General features: G+C 46.6%; 1 long non-coding RNA gene across 1 annotated transcript; it reads right to left on the reverse strand.

The window, feature by feature from the left end:
• Nucleotides 1–11,850: 11,850 nt before the first annotated feature.
• On the reverse strand, nucleotides 11,851–19,276 carry LOC103657533. The gene is made up of 3 exons (XR_566874.2): nucleotides 17,409–19,276; nucleotides 16,522–16,559; nucleotides 11,851–13,060 (listed from the first exon to the last, which is right to left on the reverse strand). It is a non-coding gene; the product is annotated as an uncharacterized LOC103657533 (long non-coding RNA).
• Between the last annotated feature and the right edge of the window lie 352 nt (nucleotides 19,277–19,628).

Raw genomic sequence — 19,628 nt, forward strand, 5'->3', positions numbered from 1 at the left:
CCCCCAGAGGCCCAGAGCACCGCGGGGAGAGCCCAAGACAGGCCTGCTCCGGAAGGTAGCTGCATACAGCAGGCATTCAGCGGAGCCACTGCTGAACCCAGCGTCCCCCAGATCCACTTTCTCCCCGGAAGCCACGCGAACATGGCCCTCTCCACAAAGCGAGCGGACGTTAGGAGGGCGCCCGCCGTGAGTACTGCGGGCGGTCCCTAGATGATGATGATGATGCGGGGGCGGGGGCACAGGTCCATGACAGTTGGAGACACGGGTGCAGACACACCTCCGCTGAGAGAGAGAAAGCTTCCCGTCGAAGATGATCTTCTGACCTGAAAAGCTGTTTCTTCAAGTCAGTAACTTCTAGTCTTCCTTGGGAGGACCTGGCGGAACCCGCGGTGATTCGCACTGGTGTTCTCATCAAGACTTTCTTGTCCGCTCCCCTCGGCGCTTACCCTGAATCCCCCTCCGCGTGCGTCCATGGAAGCGGACAGACCGCAGCCACACTGGATGTTGTGACATTCACTGGACTGTGAGCCCCTCCAGGAAGCCTCATTCACGGAGCCCCCAGGGGCTTGTATCTGGTTCTCAGTTGCCACCGACTCGTGTTTGCAGAGTCAGCGAGTGAGCGGATGAATAGTGCGTCGTCATGAAGACTCACTGATCCTCCGTGACCGTGACAAGCATGTGGTAACTGTGATGTCGCTGCCCTGCCCTGTCACATTTGAATCACCCCATCGGACTTCACGGCAACGCTGCGTCAGGCCCATTTCACAGATGGGGCCTGTGGGGCCTGTGAGGCCTGGAGACAAAGGCTCTCGCCCTAGTGGGCCCTGGGGTGTGGGCCCCAGGACCTGCTCCAGACGCCGAGGGGGAGTCACACCCGTTTCAAAGACACCTAGAGAACCCTGGGCCAGACGGTTTCCCACAGCCACCCAGAGCAGTCAAGACCAGCTCTGCTCTGTGGGCGGCCCAGCACCCCTACCTCCACCCTTCCTGTCTTTCCCTGGCAGATCCCACCTGCTCTGTTCGTGTGCTGGAAACGTTGCCAAGGAGAACAATGAGATGGTGATTTACCTTTCAGGTGTTCACTGCAGGAAATGATTTCCATCTAAGAAGCCAGCAGGGAGCACTTCCTGCCTCCCTGTGGGGCCTCAGGGGTGGGGACCAGGAGCCCCGGAGCCCCACAGAGCTTGGCTCCCCCAGCAGGCATGACCCTCCCCAGCCTTTGTGGGCAGATTTATCTAGAACTTTCTCCTGTCCACAGAGATAAAATCATCTCCACGCAAGAGTCCTTGGGCAGTCAGTTTTCCTGACGTTCTCTTCCCTTCAGCACTGACTTAATACAAAGTGGAGTTTTGCTCATCCGTCGTCCGACACACCCAGAGTTTGCAGTGCTTTCATCTAAACTAGGTTAGAAGTGAGCCCATAGTACTTGTAGACAAATGGTCACCTTGGAAAACAGTCATCATCTTTGTCTCTGGCCAGCAGTGGTTTTGGGGACTTGGGGGTTTCCAAATTGGAAGGGATGACTAGTTTAGAACACCCCGAAAACCAACGGAGCAGGCTGAGCCATCAGAAATGATGGTGCAGGTTAAGAATGGTCCGACACCGGTCCCTGGAACGCTTTCAGGGGCCCCCGCGGCTCAGCGCGGCTGGGATCCCTGCAGACTTCCCACCTCTCCTGCCCGGCCCTCAACACCAGCTCCGCTGGGAGCAGATGCGTATCCTGCTCCTGTGGCCGCAGGCGGGAACCCCGCTGGACAGGCTTCCCCGAGCTCCAGCCTCCACCCCACATGGACACAGATGGGCCCGCAGAGGGTCGGGCTTGCGTGCCTTTGCTCCACACGCCGGGCAACCCTGGGAGTTTGGGACTCACTGTTCAGGGGTACACTGAGCTCCACCACCGACTTCCCCAAAGACGTCAAAGTACGGCCAACATAACACCGTCCTCCTGAGCCGCGCCGCGGGATTGTGAGACAAAGAGGGTGTAAAGGAGACTCAAGGAATGACTCTCTAGTGTGAAGTTCTGGCCACCACAGCAGGGCACCTCCTGGAAACTCGCTGGCTCTCCTTCCTGGGCTCGAATAGGTCTCTTAGGCTACTAAGTGGCAGGACGCCACTGATCACGTAATAGGACCTCTCCCTGACACACGATCATTTTAAGCTTGAGCTCAACCCGGGTTGTTACTGCTATTTGTCATCTTCCGATGGGAATCCAGCTAATCCTCCTGATGTCTTTCTTGGCTGGAAGGGGGTGGGAACGGACAAGTTTCTGTGAGGCATGGGAACGTAGGACACGGCGCAGGGCAGAGGGTAGGAGCCCATCAGACCCTGGCTCCCCCTCTTCTTGGCTGTGCGATCTCAGTGAAGTGACTTCCCCTCTCTGAACCTACAGTTCTTCATCGGTAAGCCAGAGTCACAGTGCCTTAAGCGGTGGGGTTGCTGGGACAAGTAAATTGGATGACAAAGGTGAGAGCTTGGGGCAGATCCTGATTCGTAAGACGTGTTAGGCGTTCTTACTAGACGGCCTGTGTTTTGGCAAGATACGGTGCACGTCATCCTCATTGCAAACTCACGGAACCATCACACAAATACGACGCAGAAGACGTGCGTGTTCTCTGTACTCAGCTCCTCCCACCACCTCCAGCCCTAACAATTACCGACCTGTGTCCTGTTTCTATCATTTTCCCTTTTCCATATAACACTTATACCGTGTAGACTTTTGAGTCTGGTTTCCTTGACTCGCACAACGCATTTGAGACTCACGCACATGTGCCCATTGGTGTTCCGTTCGTTCCATGGCTGAGTGGTGTTCCATCGCGGCCGCTGCTGGCTTACTCCTCACGCACCAGCCGAATGACATCTGGCTTGTTTCCAGGTTTGGGAATTACAAATAAAGCCCCTGGAAGCATTTGCATTCAAGGTTTTGGGTGAGCATAAGTGTTCCTTTCATTTAGGTGAACGGCTAGAGGTGTGGCAGCCGTGTTTTACTTCATAAGCAACTGTCAACAGAGTTTCGCATTCTCGATACACAGTGAGGGTCGCCCTGGGTCCTCCTCGACACTTGCTGTAGTACTGTCCGCACCCCATGACTAATACTGTTGAACATGTTTTCATGTCTTTATTTGCCATCTGAGTATCTTTTTTGGTCAAGCGTCTTTTCAAATGTTTTGCCCATTTTCACGAGTTTGTTTTCTTCCTGTTGAGTTTTGAGAGGTATTTATGTGTTCTGGGTATGAGCCCCTTGTCTGATGTGTGGCTGGAAAGATTGTCCGCCGGGCTGTGGCTGGCTTCTCATTGCATGGCAGTGTCTTTCAAAGATAAGGAGCTCTTACTATTAGTCAAACTCAATTGATCAATTTTCATTTTTGGTATCAGATATAAGAAATCTTTGCTTAATTCAAAGTCACAAACGTTTTTTATGTTCTTTTCTAGAAGCTTTGAAGTTGTAGACTTTACATTTAGGCCTATGGTCCATCTTGAGTTAATTTGTGTATATGGTGTAAGGTCAGGATTGGTTTGGTTTGGTTTGGTTTGGTTTGGTTTGGTTTGGTTTCTTGCCTAGCTGAGGCCCAGTTGTTCCAACACCACTTGTTGAAAAAACGCATCTTTCTCAGCTGGACTCTGCCTTTGCACATCTGTTGACTATTAGTTGATCTTGTACATGTGGGCCTATTTCTAGGGTCTATTTTGTCCCATTGACCTAGGATCTGCTCTTCTTTGGATAGCACATTGTCTTGGTCACTGTATGTTGATGTGGTGTGAATCCTCCCACTTTGTTCTGATTTTCAAAATCAGTTAGGTTATTCTGGTTTCTTTGTCTTCTTATATAAAAATTAAAAAACAGCTTGGTGAGTTGTCCAGAAAATTTTGTTGGGACTTTGGTTGGGATTGCTACAAATCTATAGATGAGTTTGGCAGTACTGCTTTCTTAGCCGTGGTCAGCCTTCCAGTCTGTGAGTGATGCCCTTCAGGGATGCCTGGATGGCTCAGTCGGTTAAGCGTCTGACAGCTCATGCCATGATCTCAGGGTCCTGGGACCGAGCCCTGTGGTGGGCTCCCCACTCAGTGGAGAGTCTGCTTGTCCTTCTTCTGCCCCTCCTCCCGCTACTGCTGTCTCTCGCTCTCTCTCTCTCAAATAAATATGAATGATGCCATTTATTTAGGTCCCCTTCAATTTCTCTCACCAGTGTTTTGTAGTGTTCAGCATAAAGACCGTGCATATATTTCATTAGATTTATACATAAATATTTCATATTCTTGGTGTTATCATAAATGACACTGCTTTTTAAATTTCGACATACAATTGTTCATTTCTAGTGCGTAGAAATGCAATTGTGCTGTACAAGACTGCACCCTACCACCTCGCTCCACTCACTCTTCAGTTCTAGAAGCTTTCCTGTCAATTCTTGGGGATTTACTACATAGTGAATCCTATCATCTGTGAATAGATATTTTTTTCCTTTCCAGTACATACACCTTTTATTCATTTTTCTTGCCTTACTCCACTAGCTCCAGTACAATGTTGAACGTTAAATACAAATGATTACAATGGACATTCTTTCAAACTTAGGTTATCTATTGCGGCCATAGAGAACTTTTTTGTAAAAAGTCAGAGAGTAAATATTTTGGTCTTTAAGAGCAGTATGGTTCCCTGTTGCAGCTACTTACCTCTGCCATAAAAGAACGGGCGTGGCTATACTCCAATAAAGCTTCATTTACTGAAACCAGTGCTGACCCTCTTTTGGCCCATAAGCCGTAGCTTGCCAACCCCTCATCTATTGAAATGATCCATTTTTTTTATTCTGTTCATATGGTGAATTACATGTCTTTTGATTTTTGAGTGTTGAACCAGACCTGTATTTTCAAGATAAACCCATGATATGGTTTCCTTTTTATGTATTTTGGATTCAATTTGCAAAAATTTAGTTAGGAATTTTTGCATCTATGTTCATGAGTGATGTTGGCCTATGTTTTTTTTTTCTCTGATGCTTTTGTATAGTTCCGGTTTCAAGATAATAATGGCCTCACAGAAGGAGTTGGGAAGTGTTCGCTTTTCTTCAATTTTCGAGATATATCTGTATGAAATGGACATTACCTCTGCATAAAAATGTCTGATACAATTTACCAATGAAGACATTAGGGCCTATATTTTCTTTGTGGAAAGATCGTTAAGTACAAATTTTATTTCTTCTATAGATAAAGGGCTATTTAGTGTCTCTATATCTCCCTTAGTGAGCTTTGGTAGTTTGTGTCTTTAGAGGAATTTGCTCATTTCATCTAAATAGCAACGCAACAGTCTCCTATTACCCTTTTTAATGTTTGGAGGAACTATAGTGATGTCAACTCTCTCATTCTTAGTATTAGTAATTTGCGCCTTTTTTTTTTTTGTCCCTAGTAATCTAATTAATAGTTTATCAATTTTATTAATCTGCTTAGAGAACCAGGCTTTTGGTTTCATTTTTCTGTATTGTTTTCTATTTTTTTTATGATTGTCATGTCCTCTCTTAATTTTATTATTTTCTTTCCTCTGTTTATTTTGAGGTTTTTTTCCCTCTCCTTTTTTTAATGACTGGTTAACATGAATACTTAGGCTGTAGATTTGAGATTTTCCTTTTTTATTATGAACGTTTAGTTCCTCTTAGCTCTACTTTAATCTCATCCTACAAATTTCAATATGCTACGCTTTTATTTTCATTCAATTCAAAATGCTTTTAAATTTTAAATTCTCCTTTTAAATTTGTTCTTTGACCCATAGATCATTTAGAAATGTGCTGTTTCATTTTCAAATATTTGGAGACTCTTCCTATACAACTGTGTTATTGATTTATGATTCAATACCATTTTGGTCAGAAAACACACATTATGTGACTTGGATCTTTTTTTTTTTTTCACTTTTTATTTTATTATTTTTTTATTTTTATTTTTTTAAATTTATTTATTTTTAATGTTTTTTTATTACATTATGTTAGTCACCATACAGTACATCCCTGGTTTTTGATGTAAAGTTTAATTCAGTTTGCTAAGATTTTGGCCCTCAGTTTGTTTCTCATAGTCCATAGTCTCTCATGCTTCATTCCCCCTTCTGATTACCACCCTTTCTTTATCCCTTTCTTCCCCTACCGATCATCCTAGTTCTTATGTTCCATAGATGAGAGAAATCATATGATAGTTGTCTTTCTCTGCTTGACTTATTTCACTTAGCATTATCTCCTCCAGTGCCGTCCATGTTGCAGCAAATGTTGAGAACTCGTTCTTTCTGATAGCTGAGTAATATTCCATTGTATCTATGTGACTTGGATCTTTTTAACGCATTTTTTAAAACTTTAAATATGGCCCAGAATATATTGTACTTCAGCAAGTATTCCGTGTGCACTTGAAAGGAACGTGTATATGTTGTTGACTCATGGGGTGTTTTATGCATGTCAGTTACATCAAGTAGGTGAACCACATGTCCAAGCATTCCCTGTCTCTATTGAATTTCTATCTCCTTGTCTACCCAACTATTAAGAAAGCAGAATTGAAATCTCAGAATTTAAGTTGAAATTGTGGATTTGCTCATCATATGTTTTGGTTTTACCACTGTTCATTCCATGTACTTTGAAGCTCTTTCATTGCATTTCATCTGCATGCATAAAAATATGGAATTGTTATATCTTCTTGATGAATTACTGCTTTAACATTAAGAAATGACCCTCTTTATTCCTAGTGATATTCTTTGCTCCTAAAGGCATTTTGTCTAAAATTTAAATAGCCACTCTAGCTTTCTTTTGATTAGTACCCACCTGCGTGCATCATTTTATTTTTAACCTACTCGTGCTTTGTATTTAAAGTGGAATTTTGTAGGCAGTATGCTATTAGGTCTTGCTTTTTTATGTAATCTGAGAATTTATGCTTCTTGAGCATACGAGGTATGGTGTTTGATAAACTTTAATATCCTTGCCTTCTAATTCTACTATGTATGTCATTTCTAGGTCGGTTTTGATTGATTAATTCGTCTCCTTATAGGTCATTTTTTTAAAGAACATACTTTATTGCTTATTTTCATGCCTGGCCATTTTTGTTTGGATGCCAAATATTATAAATTTCACTTTGTTGAGTGTTGCATATTGTAATTTTTAAAATACTAGCAAGTTTTGCTCTTGAACCCAGTTAAATAACTTTGAAAGGGTTGATCCTTTTGAAGTTCACATTTAAGCTTTGTTAGGTAAGACCAAGTACCACTTATTCTCAGGCTAATATTCCCCAATACCGAGGAATAAAACTCTGAGTACCCTCCCCAAAGTCTTGTGTCTAATGAGGCTTTTTATGTGCACCAGTGGGGACGCCATCTGTTTCTGGCCTGTGTGAGGTCTAGAAATTGTTCTGACACCCTTTTGGGTGGTTCTTTTTTCATCCTCAGGCTTCCTATGGCTTCTCACTGACCCATACTCAGCTGAAGACCTAGGACAACCCTCTGCAGGTCTCCCAGTTCTCTGACCTCTCTAGCTGTTTGGCCTTTCCCAGTTCCATCTCCTCCTATGAGACCACAGGGCTCTACTCGTGTCCTCACTCATCATGCCAGCGAAATTCTCCAGGCAAGAACAGGAGCAGCCATGAGGAGCCGCTTGTCAATTTCCCTTCTCAGGGATCACTGTCCCTTGCTCTCGTTGTCTGATATACGGATGATCATTGTTTCGTATATTTTTTTCTAGTTTTTAAATTAAATTGGGAGCATAAATCTGGTCCTTGCTACTCCATTTTCCAGGCATGAAAGTTCCAATACTGGACTTTCACCCAAGTGGTTCCACTGGGGATCCTGTAGCTATGAAAAGCCCTGCATTTCAACTCTGATAGAATCTTCAGGACGGCCTGGAAGGAGGAAGAGCCAGAGATCTTGCCCCTGGATTCTTTCCCAGCCAGGCCTCACACCATCTCAGCGACCTTAGGCAAAGCTGCTTTGACTCACTGGGGTCTCATCTACAAATGGAAAGCAAACATTTCCCACAAGCCTCATCAGGTGCATTGACGTTCAAATGGAACCACATCAACGTAGGAACCGTGTAAATGTTATCATGATATGTGGAATCCTAAAGGCTATAGATTATACTCCACAAATAAGTAAAATTAAGATGCAAAATTTTTGTACTTATTGATGAATTGTATGTTTCCATAAGTTAGTCAGCCTGAATTGTCTGCCAAAATTTCCTAAGCAAATTTCCTCTTAAAGAAATGTGAATATGGCTTGAAACATTCATTAAGAGTATGATGGTGGCAACAAACTTTGAGGTATAGATTATCACTGGAAGACACAGAAATGGATGGCAATTGTGGCCTCCAGGAGAAAGCCGGAAGGAAATGGCCTTACTTTCCACAGATGCTCTTTTTCAAATTTTAAAATTCTACCATGAGCTTATAATACTTATTACAAATATGAATTTGTTGCCTTAAAATAACTTGGAAATGATATTTTAAAACAATTTGAAGGCTCTGCAGAGAACTTCCCTCTCTTGTTGCCAGAATAACCAACTGCCTGTGGGATTTCCAGAATGTCTGAAACGTCTTCATGACGGAAAGCACCACTCCCGACATCTAGAGTGTGCCTGAACTTCCGGTTCTATCACCGTCTAAGTGTCCTATGGGACACATGTAATTTTATGCATAATCATTAATTTCCTATTGGCATTAGCTTCAGCAAAAGATTATTCACTCACTCAATAAATACCTACTGAGCACCTGCTAGATGCTTATAGGTAAATGAGGGGTTGTTCTTTTCTAAACAGCACGGAGCAATGGGAGACGCCGACCAGCCAGCAACAACCTAGGATTCGTATGTTGGACGAATATAAATGTGCTGAAGTTTAAGTTTTTGTTACCTGTTCCTGACTGTGTCCAAATGGAGTTTTGGGAGAACTTCAGGAGGGCGGGTCTCCTTGATACACTTTGACAGTAGGGAAGGTTGGGAAGGAGAAGGATGAGATCACCCTGTGGGCCACAGATAAGGCTGCACCCTGAGAAAGGGAGCCTCACAGACTGGGTGCTGCTCTGAATGGGCCTTCTCCCACCCCGACTCTGTGGGGGGAGCATCCACCCTAGACCTGCCCCATGAACCCACAGTCTGCCCCTCTCCCCAGCAGCAAGGCCAGTTCCACACAATTGGTAAAAAGGCCCGGATAGGACAAGGGTAGGGGTTTGCCCTTTTGAGGAGGGAAATGTCTTATAAAATATGTGTCCAGACGCAAGGACAGCATCCAAGTGGCCAAGAGCATCACCGGCAGAGGAAACGATGCAAGCGCACCCTCAGAGGGTAAGGAGAAAGCAGAGAAAGTACGACGATGCAAGTCTCCACCCGGTGCCTGAGCACAAGCCACACTCATGGTTCTGGGCTCCCTGAACCAGCTCCTCTGAAGTTGAAAGGAAAAGATGTTTGGGATCATGCTTTCATGATTGACCAAATCTTGATCGTTGTACTTATTTTTTTCCCACAGGAAAGAAGAATTTACAAAATGAGCAATATAAAAAACTATCGATTCTGGACAAAATCCTTCAAAACATTGGAAAAACTTCAGGTAAACTGGAATAATAGATAAGTGGCTCCTTGTGCTGGGACGTCCCCCGCTGTGAAGAGAAGTAAACCGTCTGCTCCAGGGAACCGATCTCTGGAGGGGCAGGTGACTCAGTCCCTGGGCAGAGCTGCAGGGAGCCCCTGACGGGTTTCCTGTGTTGTCAGTCTGGGACTCCTGGCCCCCCGAGTCCACATCTGAGGAGTCATAGGCTATGTCCTGGGCATGTAGGGCTGCCATCATACACCCCACAGCCAGGCCCGGGAAGGTTCCCAAACCTCACTGTGGGCAGCCTCTCACCTGGGGCTGAGCCCCACACTGGTGGGCGCCCCGATCTCCATCCCCCAACCCCCTTCCCTTTCAGACAACTTCCTAGTTGCTGAAGTTGTCCACACATTTCCCCTGGTGGCTTCTGCCCAGGCCCCATGGTTCTCCCTGGAACTTTCCAGAACACCTCTGAGCCCCTTCCCCAGGCCAGTCCTCTCCTGTCCTCCCAGCCTCTCCCAGGTAAACCCTATAGTCACACAGATGGTTTGAATCAACACCTCCAGCCTTCTACCTACCACACACCTGTGATGCACCCTAAGACCGGCTGGTTTTGGGGACACCACACCCTAATTTCAAGCTAGTGTTCACGAAGACTTGCAGGGATTTGTAAATGTGACTGCTAAGCCACATGGGTCGGCTCCTTGTAGATCCCAGCTCAGGACCAGACATTTAAACCCGGCCAGCTTCGCGCACCTTCACCACGTGTTCACTGAGCACCTACCACGGGCCGGGCACCGCTAAGAGTTCACGGGATGTCGCACCGCAGACACAGACAGCCCCACCCTCATGGAGCCCACATTCCAGGGCACGGTTAGATCGCCTCTCCGATCCCGCCTGTTGGGACACTTCCAGGTCTCCCCTCTTTTGTCGGCTCCTCCTCCAAGCCCCCAATCATGCTTACTGCAGCCAGCCTGCCATCTTGCCCTTTGTGCAGATGCCAGCCAGGATGGAGTCCCAGACACATCACTAGAGACCCCCCATCTGTGCGAGTGGTCACCAAGCACAGCCAGGAGCCACTCAGACACTGCGGGGCCAGAGCCAGCCCTGGGGCCTCGAAATCCCAGGCCCCCCGGTCTGCACCTCCCCCCAGCAGGACCCCCCCAATGTAATCAGAGGTAGAAAGGGAGGTTAGTTTGCTCCACTCACTGCAAATTCACTGACTGGTACTGACATCCAGGTAATTTCTGCTGCTTTAGATAGATTTCATGAGAGACTTTGCCAAACTCCCAGCTCCCTGGGACTGGAGAGTTCTGTCGTGGGGACAATAAGGTCTCCGATGGCTCAAATGTCTAAGGCAGGGCCTTTGCACCTGATGAAGGTCCTGCAGGCTGGCCCCATGCCTGGATGTCTGGGGGATGGGCAGTGGAAACTCCTCGAGGGCCAAGGCTGGGGCCCCAGCAGTGTGTGGACAGGAGGACCAAGGTCCTTGACCTCCAGGAGCTTGACGTCACAGGAGTAGGTCCACAGCGGGCTGCTCCTGAGGGGAGGAGGGTCCCGCCCAGTCCAGCCAGCAGAGCTCAGAGACCCAGTGGGTTGGGGAGCAGAAGGCAATGGCAGTGAGGCATTAAACGGAGCAGTCTGGCCCCCCACCCTGTCCTCCTCTCTCTCCACTGCTCCTCCGTCCGGGTCACGGCCTCGTGCTCCCCAAGATCCTGCCAGTTCTCTCCCCCATCTGGCTCACTGCCAACCTCACCTTAACCCACACCTTCCCCTTCTCCCTCTGGCATGGAACGCGTCAGCCCTGCCCTCTCTGGCTTCCGTCTTGTCCCCTACCGTCCTCTGCTCATCTGCAGAGTGCTGTCCATCGTGCAAGCTCATCCCCCCCCCACCCCAGACACACTTCTTGTGGCTCAGTCCAGCCCCCACAGTACCTGCAACCGCGGCCCACAGACTGGGGACGCTGGAGGCTGGCTTCTCACTTCTCTAGTCCTTGCAGCTGCAGGACTCCCTGGGAGGGTCCAAAAGGCAGGCTCATGGGAATGAGCAGAGCACCTAGAATTTCTCAAGGAAATCTCCTCTCTCCAAGCAGGTCACTCTCTCCAGTAAGTGGAAGAGGAGGGTGAGGCTCTGAAGAGGCGGAGGGCAGTCAGTGTGGCCATCTGCTCCGAGGGGGCCTCCTCCACAGGAAATCCAGACTTCGTGAGACCCCACAGCCCCTCAGGAATAAAAAGCATATATGTACACATGTTGTTAACCACGCTGCACAAGGAAACGTGTTTTATTCATGCAATCCCAAGTAGAGCTCCGCTATTTAAATGTCAAGCTAGCAGGTATGCAGGTTTCTTTTTGTCTTTGTCTTTTTTTTTTTTTAAACAAAAATTATCGAGTCTGAGAAAGAAGAGCCCTTGAGGTTCATCTTTTCGAACAGGACAGGGTATGAGGAAGCTCAACTCAGCTTCTGAGAATTCTGTCCATGACGAACCAGAGTCAGCCCCACATGCCTCCCTCCCGTGGTGGCACCTTGCACAGTGCACACGAAACACACCCCCAATGTCCTTGCATCACAATGTATACCAGACGTGGAAACACAGTTTGGGTCTCTGGGGTGTGGAAGGTGACCTGTAGCAGTTCTCCAGGGACCCGCCAGAGTGTATTTTGCAGCAAGTTTTCTTTTCCAAACCCCTTCTGACTGTGGACAGGTTATACCTCTGCTTGAGTCGTGAGGTGAGGCTGGGAAGAGTTTCTTAGGACACAGTGTGATTGCCTTCTTTCCCCAGAAAGACAGGTCTGTGAAGCTCACGAATTATGTCTGAGAATAGGCCTGGGGAGAGAACTTCCGTCCTGAGGTACGGTTTTAGCAATGGGTCTCTATTTGTTCTAGAACACAGATGGAAACTGATTTAAACTAAGCCATTTTATTTGTGATTGCTGGCTGCACACTCTTCTCAGGAGAAATGAAAATCTCTTTTCTTTGGTGTCATCAAGTCAGCTGTAGCATGGAGGTCTAGGGGATTGGGATCAGAGGGTTGAAGCTTTCACAGCCCTGTGATCCCAGCTGGGGAACCGGAGGCAGAGAGAGGACACTCAACTTCCTAGTAGCCCAGTCGGTGGCAGAGCAGGACACAGTGCCCCTGACTTCCGAGGCTTTGCCTCTTCTGCACCAATCACCTTTCTGCCCCCCCCAACAGTAAACATATCTCAGGTTTTTTTTTTTTTTGGTTTGTTCATATAGTTTTAATTTTTCTGTTTTGTGCTTGAATCTCACAAAACATTCTTAGAGTTCTTTGTGATTTGTCCATCATTCCCACGCACGTAATGCCAGTGCACCCTCAGCACATGCTTGGGAGGGAGGCGTCCCCTCCACGTGTCTCCACTCAGAGGTGTTGGGGGCTTTCTCCTCACACACCATCACGTGGCCCCTGGTGGAGCCAGTCCCTGGAGGAATCTCCTCGCCAGGTGTGCTGATGGCATCCTTGGTCCCAAGCAGGACCTCACAGTGCTTGTCCCCAGGGGAACTTTGACAGAGCAGGACTCACCTTGACAAAACAAAATGTAAAAACATCATTGACCAGCCCCCCACTCCTCTCGCTCATTTTCATGGGATCCTTGATTACAGTGATTTTCAAAAGCTGAAATTACAATGATTTAACAGCGTGAGCCCCTCAGAACATTTCCTTTGTGATGGCATCAAAGCCATCCGAATCGGACACTGGCTTCCAATGTCCCTGAGGGCAACGGAGTGTTCAAGCCCGCCTCTAAGTGCCACAGGGGAGGACAATGCACTTTCAGGAGCTTTAAATACAGCTGAGAACTAAATTTATGAGCAAAAACATAAGTATCAGTATTACTAGCAAAAATCAAGAGATGAATTGGTTAAGGACATGTCTTTGCACTGGAAGTGAGCCTCCCTCTGAGTCCAGAGTCCAGCTGGGGAAGTGCTCCCTGGAGAAGATGGGACCCTCTGAAGGTAAGAAGCACAGATCAGTGAGCATGGGAACGCCACTCGGGGAGCAGTGATCCCCTGATACATGTTACAGTTGGAAAAAGTTTAAACTACTGATTTATTCTATGATTTCAATTTTGGAAATTTATTGAGTGCTGCTTTATGGCCAAACATGGCCATTTTTGGTGACTCTTCCATTTCAACCTTGGGAGGAATGTGTATTCTGCAGGTGTTGGGTGCAGTGTCCTACAAAGTCATTGTGGGTTTAAATTTTCTCCTTACTGATTACTTTTTGTTGGTCTGTCAGTTTCTATGGGCAGTGCATTAAAGTTCCCCATTCTGACTGTGAGGGACTTACTCTTTTGTAGTTCTGTCAGTTTTGCTCTATACATTTCAAAGCTATGTTACTAAGTTCATAAAGACTAAATTATATCTTTCTATCGGACTGATGCCTTTATTGTGTGACATGTTTCTCTTTAGCTGTGTATTTCTTCTTGCCTACAATCTACTCTGTTTGATATTCATAAACACGACTATATTAACTTTCTTTTGGTTAATGCTTGCTTGGCATGTCATCTTCCATCCTGTAACCCCCAACTTTTCTGTGCATTATATTTCATGTATATCTCTACAGCAATATATAGAAGGATGTATTTTTTTTAATTCCATCTATCTTTTTGCCTTTTAATTACTTAATTCATGTACATTAAATGTAACTGCTGGGTTTATATTTACTATCTTACTATTTGCTTTCTATTTGACTCACGTGCCTTAATTTTCTCCTTCATTAACTTATTTGAGTTAATCAAGTATTTTTTATTCCGTTTTTCCCTTTATTGGATGGTTAATTATACATTCTTTTAATTTTATTTCAATAGCTTTGTTAGAAATTACAATATGCATCCTAGATGTACTATAATTGAAAATAAATTAGCACTTTTACTACTTCCTGGGAAATGCAAGGACAGGAGAACATTCAACCCCATTTACTAACCATCTTTTGTATTATTTTCATCATGAATTTTAATCCCACAGATGTTTTAAATGCCACAGACATTGTAGTTACAGCTTTATACGGTTATAAATTTACCCTTCCTCATACTCTATTCTGTTGTACATTTTTAATACTTCCGCTGACAGGATATTCCTATGACTAGAGAATTCCTGTTAGCATTTTAGTGTCAGTCTGCTGGGCATATTATCAGGCCTTTATTTGTCTGAAAACATCTTTATCTCCACTTTTGAGGAATATGTTCACTAAATATAGAATTCTGGGTTCACAGCTATTGGCTTTCAGTGTTTCCATTGTCCTCTGCCTTCCATAGTTTCCACTGAGAAGTCTGCTGTCCCCATCTGTGTTCTTGCTGCTCCTTTTCTCTTCTGGCAATTTAAAGAATTTCTGTCTATTGATCTCGGCAGATTTACTACAACGTGCCTGGGTGAATTCCATTGCATTTATTATGCCTGGGATTTATAGTGATATTTGAATCTATGGCTTGGTTTCTTTTGTAAGTTTTGCAAAATTCTAGTCTATTTTTTTCCAACGATTCTGAACGATTTCTCTCTTCCTCCTTCTCCATTTCTACATGTTAAATATTTTTACTGTGTGCCATATATTTCCTATATTTTATTTTCCATCCTTTGTCTTCTTTGGCTTTTATGCAGATATTTTCTACCGACCTACTTCCCGATAACTTACTCTTTTCAGCTGCAGCTAATCATCTACTTTATACTAAATTTCAATCCCTGTGTTTTTAATCCTAGAATTTCCATTTGATTCTATTTTATGGATTCCACTTCTCTGTGAAATTTGCCATCTTGTCCATTTTATTGAATTATATCAGTCATAGTTATTTTTTATCTGTATTCAATAATTCCAATGTTGAAATTGTTATCTAGGAGTCTATTTCTATTGCCTGCACTCTTGGTATGATTGGTGCTTTCTGACTAAATGCTGGACAATGTGTTGTGAAATACCACAAGGACTCTGGAGGGCCTTCAATTCTGACATCTAGTTAGAATAAGAGATGATTAACTTGAGTTGTTTTAATACCAGGTTTCAGGGCAACTGGGTGGCTCAGCCGTTAAGCATCTGCCTTTGGCTCAGGTCATGGGATCCCGGGGTCTTGGGATCGAGCCCTGCATTGGGCTCCCTGCTCAGCAGGAAGCCTGCTTCTCCCTCTCACACTCCCCTTGCTTGTGTTCCCTCTCTCGCTGTCTCTCTCTGTCAAATAAATAAAATCTTCAAAAAACAAACAAACAAAAAACACACCAGGTTTCAGTCTTTGTAAGATCTGGTCTATTTCCAGTTTCTCTTATTCTTTATTTCTACAGGAGTTCTGATTTAAATCAGAGAATTTACAGGGCCTTGAATTTTATTTTTATTTTTATACTCTGAGACTGCTTTTAAAATCTCTCCTTAGCCACTCAGCCTCTTGGCTACCACTTTCTACTCACCTTATCTCCACATGCACAGCTGAGGACTTAAAGAATGCTTTGAGGGGCAAACAGATCAGATGTGTAGACTCACTACACTTCACATGCCTTCTCTCTGACCAAAGTCCTGGCTGCTTCAGAAGCCTTGAACTCACATTTTGTATTCCTAGCACTGGGCAATTCCTGAAAGCCTCTCAGAGCCTGATTTCTGCTCTGCTTCTCAGCCTCTCGTGATTGTGTAAGAATTAGCAAATGCCTCATGGGATGATGGGCTTATAACTTTTTTAAAAGATTTTATTTATTTTTTTTAGAGAGAGAACAAACGGGGTGAGGGGCACAGGGAGAAGCAGGCTCCCCACTAAGCAAGGAGCCCAATGCAGGGCTCTATCCCAGGATCCTGAGATCATGACCTGAGCTGAAGGTAGACGCTTAACTGAGCCACAAAGGTGCCCTGGGGAAGATGGGGCTAGAATACAAAGCTCAGATCAAAAAAGTGTCCTTCTCTCTGGAATCTTGACCCTTAAGTTCTTAGTATGTTTCCAATGTACACACTTGTATTTTAAACAGGCTTTCCAGTTGTTTTCAGTGGGATAATAGGTCCACTACCAACAAGCTCACCTCTTCCAGAAGTGGACCTCTGAGAAACATTGACTGTCCTAGACAGTAAAGAGAGAAAATGAAAGAAAAAGTATTATAGGTCAAGATTTATAAGACTTGTTTATTTTTATATTTAGAAAAACAGCACAAAACAGTACTCCCTCTTGTAACTTGTAGTCTTTCTGATCTGAAAAGACTGCTACTGACTATCACGAGGAAGCCCTTTGAGTTACTTCCCAGAGTTGGGGGGGTGGGCAGTGATATTCCCTTGACTCATTTACTGTCCCTCATTCATCATAGACTAGTCTATCCAAGAACCGCCCCCCCACACTTGGCGTCATGCCTCCAGGGTCTTAAGGCTGTATAATTATCAGACTCCCAGCCAGATGTGTTTCAGGGTCTGCTTAGTGTGTGTCCCAGAGAAAGAAGGAAAGGCAGACTCCTACCTTTGTTACTATGTGCCAACCTAAAGATGTGAAGAAAATTAAAAGAGAGGAACAAAAAAAATGAAAAAGATAGTAAAGAATCTGTTTGATTTGACATGCAGGAAATTTGTTGTTAACCAGCGGCAGCCCCTTAGAAGCGTGGAAGGAACCGTGAGGAAGCAGGTGAGGAGTTTTGTCTCCTCTTCTGGTACAAATATAAGTGGTTCCCCAGGTAGCTGTGATCAAAATGCAGTATCAAGGAATTTTACCCTTACTTAGGTATCTATTTTGAATAGTATGGGGATGGATTCTAAACAAGGACAAAACCATTTGATTGAGAAACCCAAACCACAGAATGAATAATACGTAGTTTACGAATAGGAGACCTAACCCTATGAATAGGTAACCATGGAAGAGAAATTCCAGATCATGTACAGATACAATTATTTGTGATTCTAGTGCTAAGTTGTAATCCCTCCTCACCAGTTGAGCTCTCAACACACAGTCCTTCACCATGAATGTACCGAGCAGTTTCTTTCTGCAAAGCACCTTGCCGAGGTGGTGTGGACACGAGTCTCACGCTGGTCCTGAGCCTGCCCCTCAGTCTTCTGTCCTGTCTCGGTGTTCTGCTGCCGGAGCAGGTGTCCTCACCATTGACTGTATTGGTGCAATGCCCAGAGAACCCTCAGCCCCTCTGTCAGCAACGGACTAACACGTCCAACCACACAGAGCTCGGGATATAGCTGGCCTCCGCTCTCGCTACTTCGGTTTGTGGTTGGTAGTGACCAGATCCATGCAGTGCTGGGCCCGTGGACAGCAGACATTGAGTTGTGAGTCCCCGCAGGTGGGGTGGAATGGCTGCAGGTGACTTGCAGCCCCCTGTGCTCTTGCAAACTCTCTGCAAACACAGTTCCCTTTGGGGTTGCTCCGATGTTCGCCTCCCCAGCCCCAAGTGCTGAATCTCTGGTCTTGCCCATTTGCAGCAAAACCCCAGCTTCCCTGCAGGTGTCCAGAGGTAGCGGGTGACCTGTGTCTCAGACTGGCTCCTCCACACCCTGGGGAACCTGTCGGAAGCCACAGCGCTAGGGCCTCGGCCTGCTGTTACTCCGGGAAGTGCCAGCACCCACCTCAGGCTGTCACACTTCTAAAACATAAACCAAGACGAAATGCCGACAGACAGTCACGTGCTTGAACTTGTTCCGAGATCTCCCCGCTCCTCCCTCTGGTTCAGGGGAAGGTGCCTCTGTCCCAAAGTCAGCAGCACAGGCCAATGCTGTGCTTAGACGGACACATTTCAATCCTGCATCTTCCGAGAATCACGTTTGAGAGGCCAGGAACCCGCGGTGTCCTCTTGCCCTGAAGTGACCTTAGTGAGACATGTAAAACTCAAGATAAACAGAGGGAAATCTTAGAAAGTAGCTGCGGCGGTCACTCGCAGAGCCCAGACACTGCTCCGATGTGGGGTCTCGGTCTCCCAGCATCTTAACCGAATCCCCAGCAGCACACCTTTATTTGTTCCCACGGCACCTGCTCTGCAGTTAGACCCGCTGCTTCAAAAGGTGCTGCCGTTGGGCACAGGCGTCCCCTGCGTGCCCCGCGCCCTAGCTCTCACACAGGGCGACGTGATGGGGCGCAGTAGTCCACTCTGTCTCCCCGGCCTGGCAGCTCCGCTCCCCCACTGACAGAGCCCAGCCTGCGAGTGACGGAGCAAACACTCCGCAGCCCATGCTGGCCCCGAGCCCCACGGGACGACGCTGTGCCTGCTTCTGAGGACTCCGCGGTCGGCCCCGGGCAGCGGTATCGCTTTGATTGCAAACGTGAGCCCCCCTCCTCTGGAGTGTTTTCTAGAAACAGCCCTGCAGAGACGAGTCTGCCTCTGGGTGTGATCGGGAAGAAAGCGGGGCGGTCTACTGCTCCCACGGCACAGTCTCTCTGGAAAACAAGCCGGTGGCCTTTCCCTTGTGGAAGAGGTAGTTTTTGCTCTGCTGTGGTCCGAGCTCTCAGTCTTCGCACGACAGCAGAGAGCACAGGGCCTGGGGCCACGGGGCCAGACCACCCTCACTCCGCCCTGGGCCGCCCGAGGCCTTGGCGATGCCCCGTCCCGCGCTCACTCCAGGTGTTTCCTACTCAAAATAGGAGACGAGGGTGCTCCACTCACAGGTTCGAAGGATCAGCTGAGGCCACGATGAAAAATGGAAACAACCAATAATTAACAATTGACACCCCCTTCCCCTCATCAAGGGCTAACTATGTGCCAGGCATCATCCAAAAGGTTTCTATGTGGATGAGCACAGCCCACCCAACAGACTACCATCTGTAGGGACACACTACCATCCCCCCACTGTCGTGCCACACCCGCGGTCACGCACACGCCCCGCCGTCACACCCACCCCAATGTCTCAGACCTCCTCTGCCATCACGCCCCCACTGTGACACAAACACACCCTGGCTATCACCCCACCCCGTTGTCCCCCACCCCCCACCCCCATCACCATCATCCACTCCGTTCTCCCCATCACCCTGCGAGGGACACACATCACCACACCTCATTACCTGCGCGACTCGGGTTCTCCAGAAGAGCAGAACCAGTAGGCGGCGTGTGTGAGAGATTATTTTAAAAGAAACGGTCTCACCTGATCCAGGGGCCGGTGTGTGTGTGGTGTGCAGGGCCGCAGGCTGGAGCCCGGGAAGGGAATGAGCGTC

The sequence above is a fragment of the Ursus maritimus genome, unplaced genomic scaffold (assembly GCF_017311325.1).
Source record: "Ursus maritimus isolate PB19 unplaced genomic scaffold, ASM1731132v1 scaffold_10, whole genome shotgun sequence".
Lineage (NCBI taxonomy): Eukaryota > Metazoa > Chordata > Mammalia > Carnivora > Ursidae > Ursus > Ursus maritimus.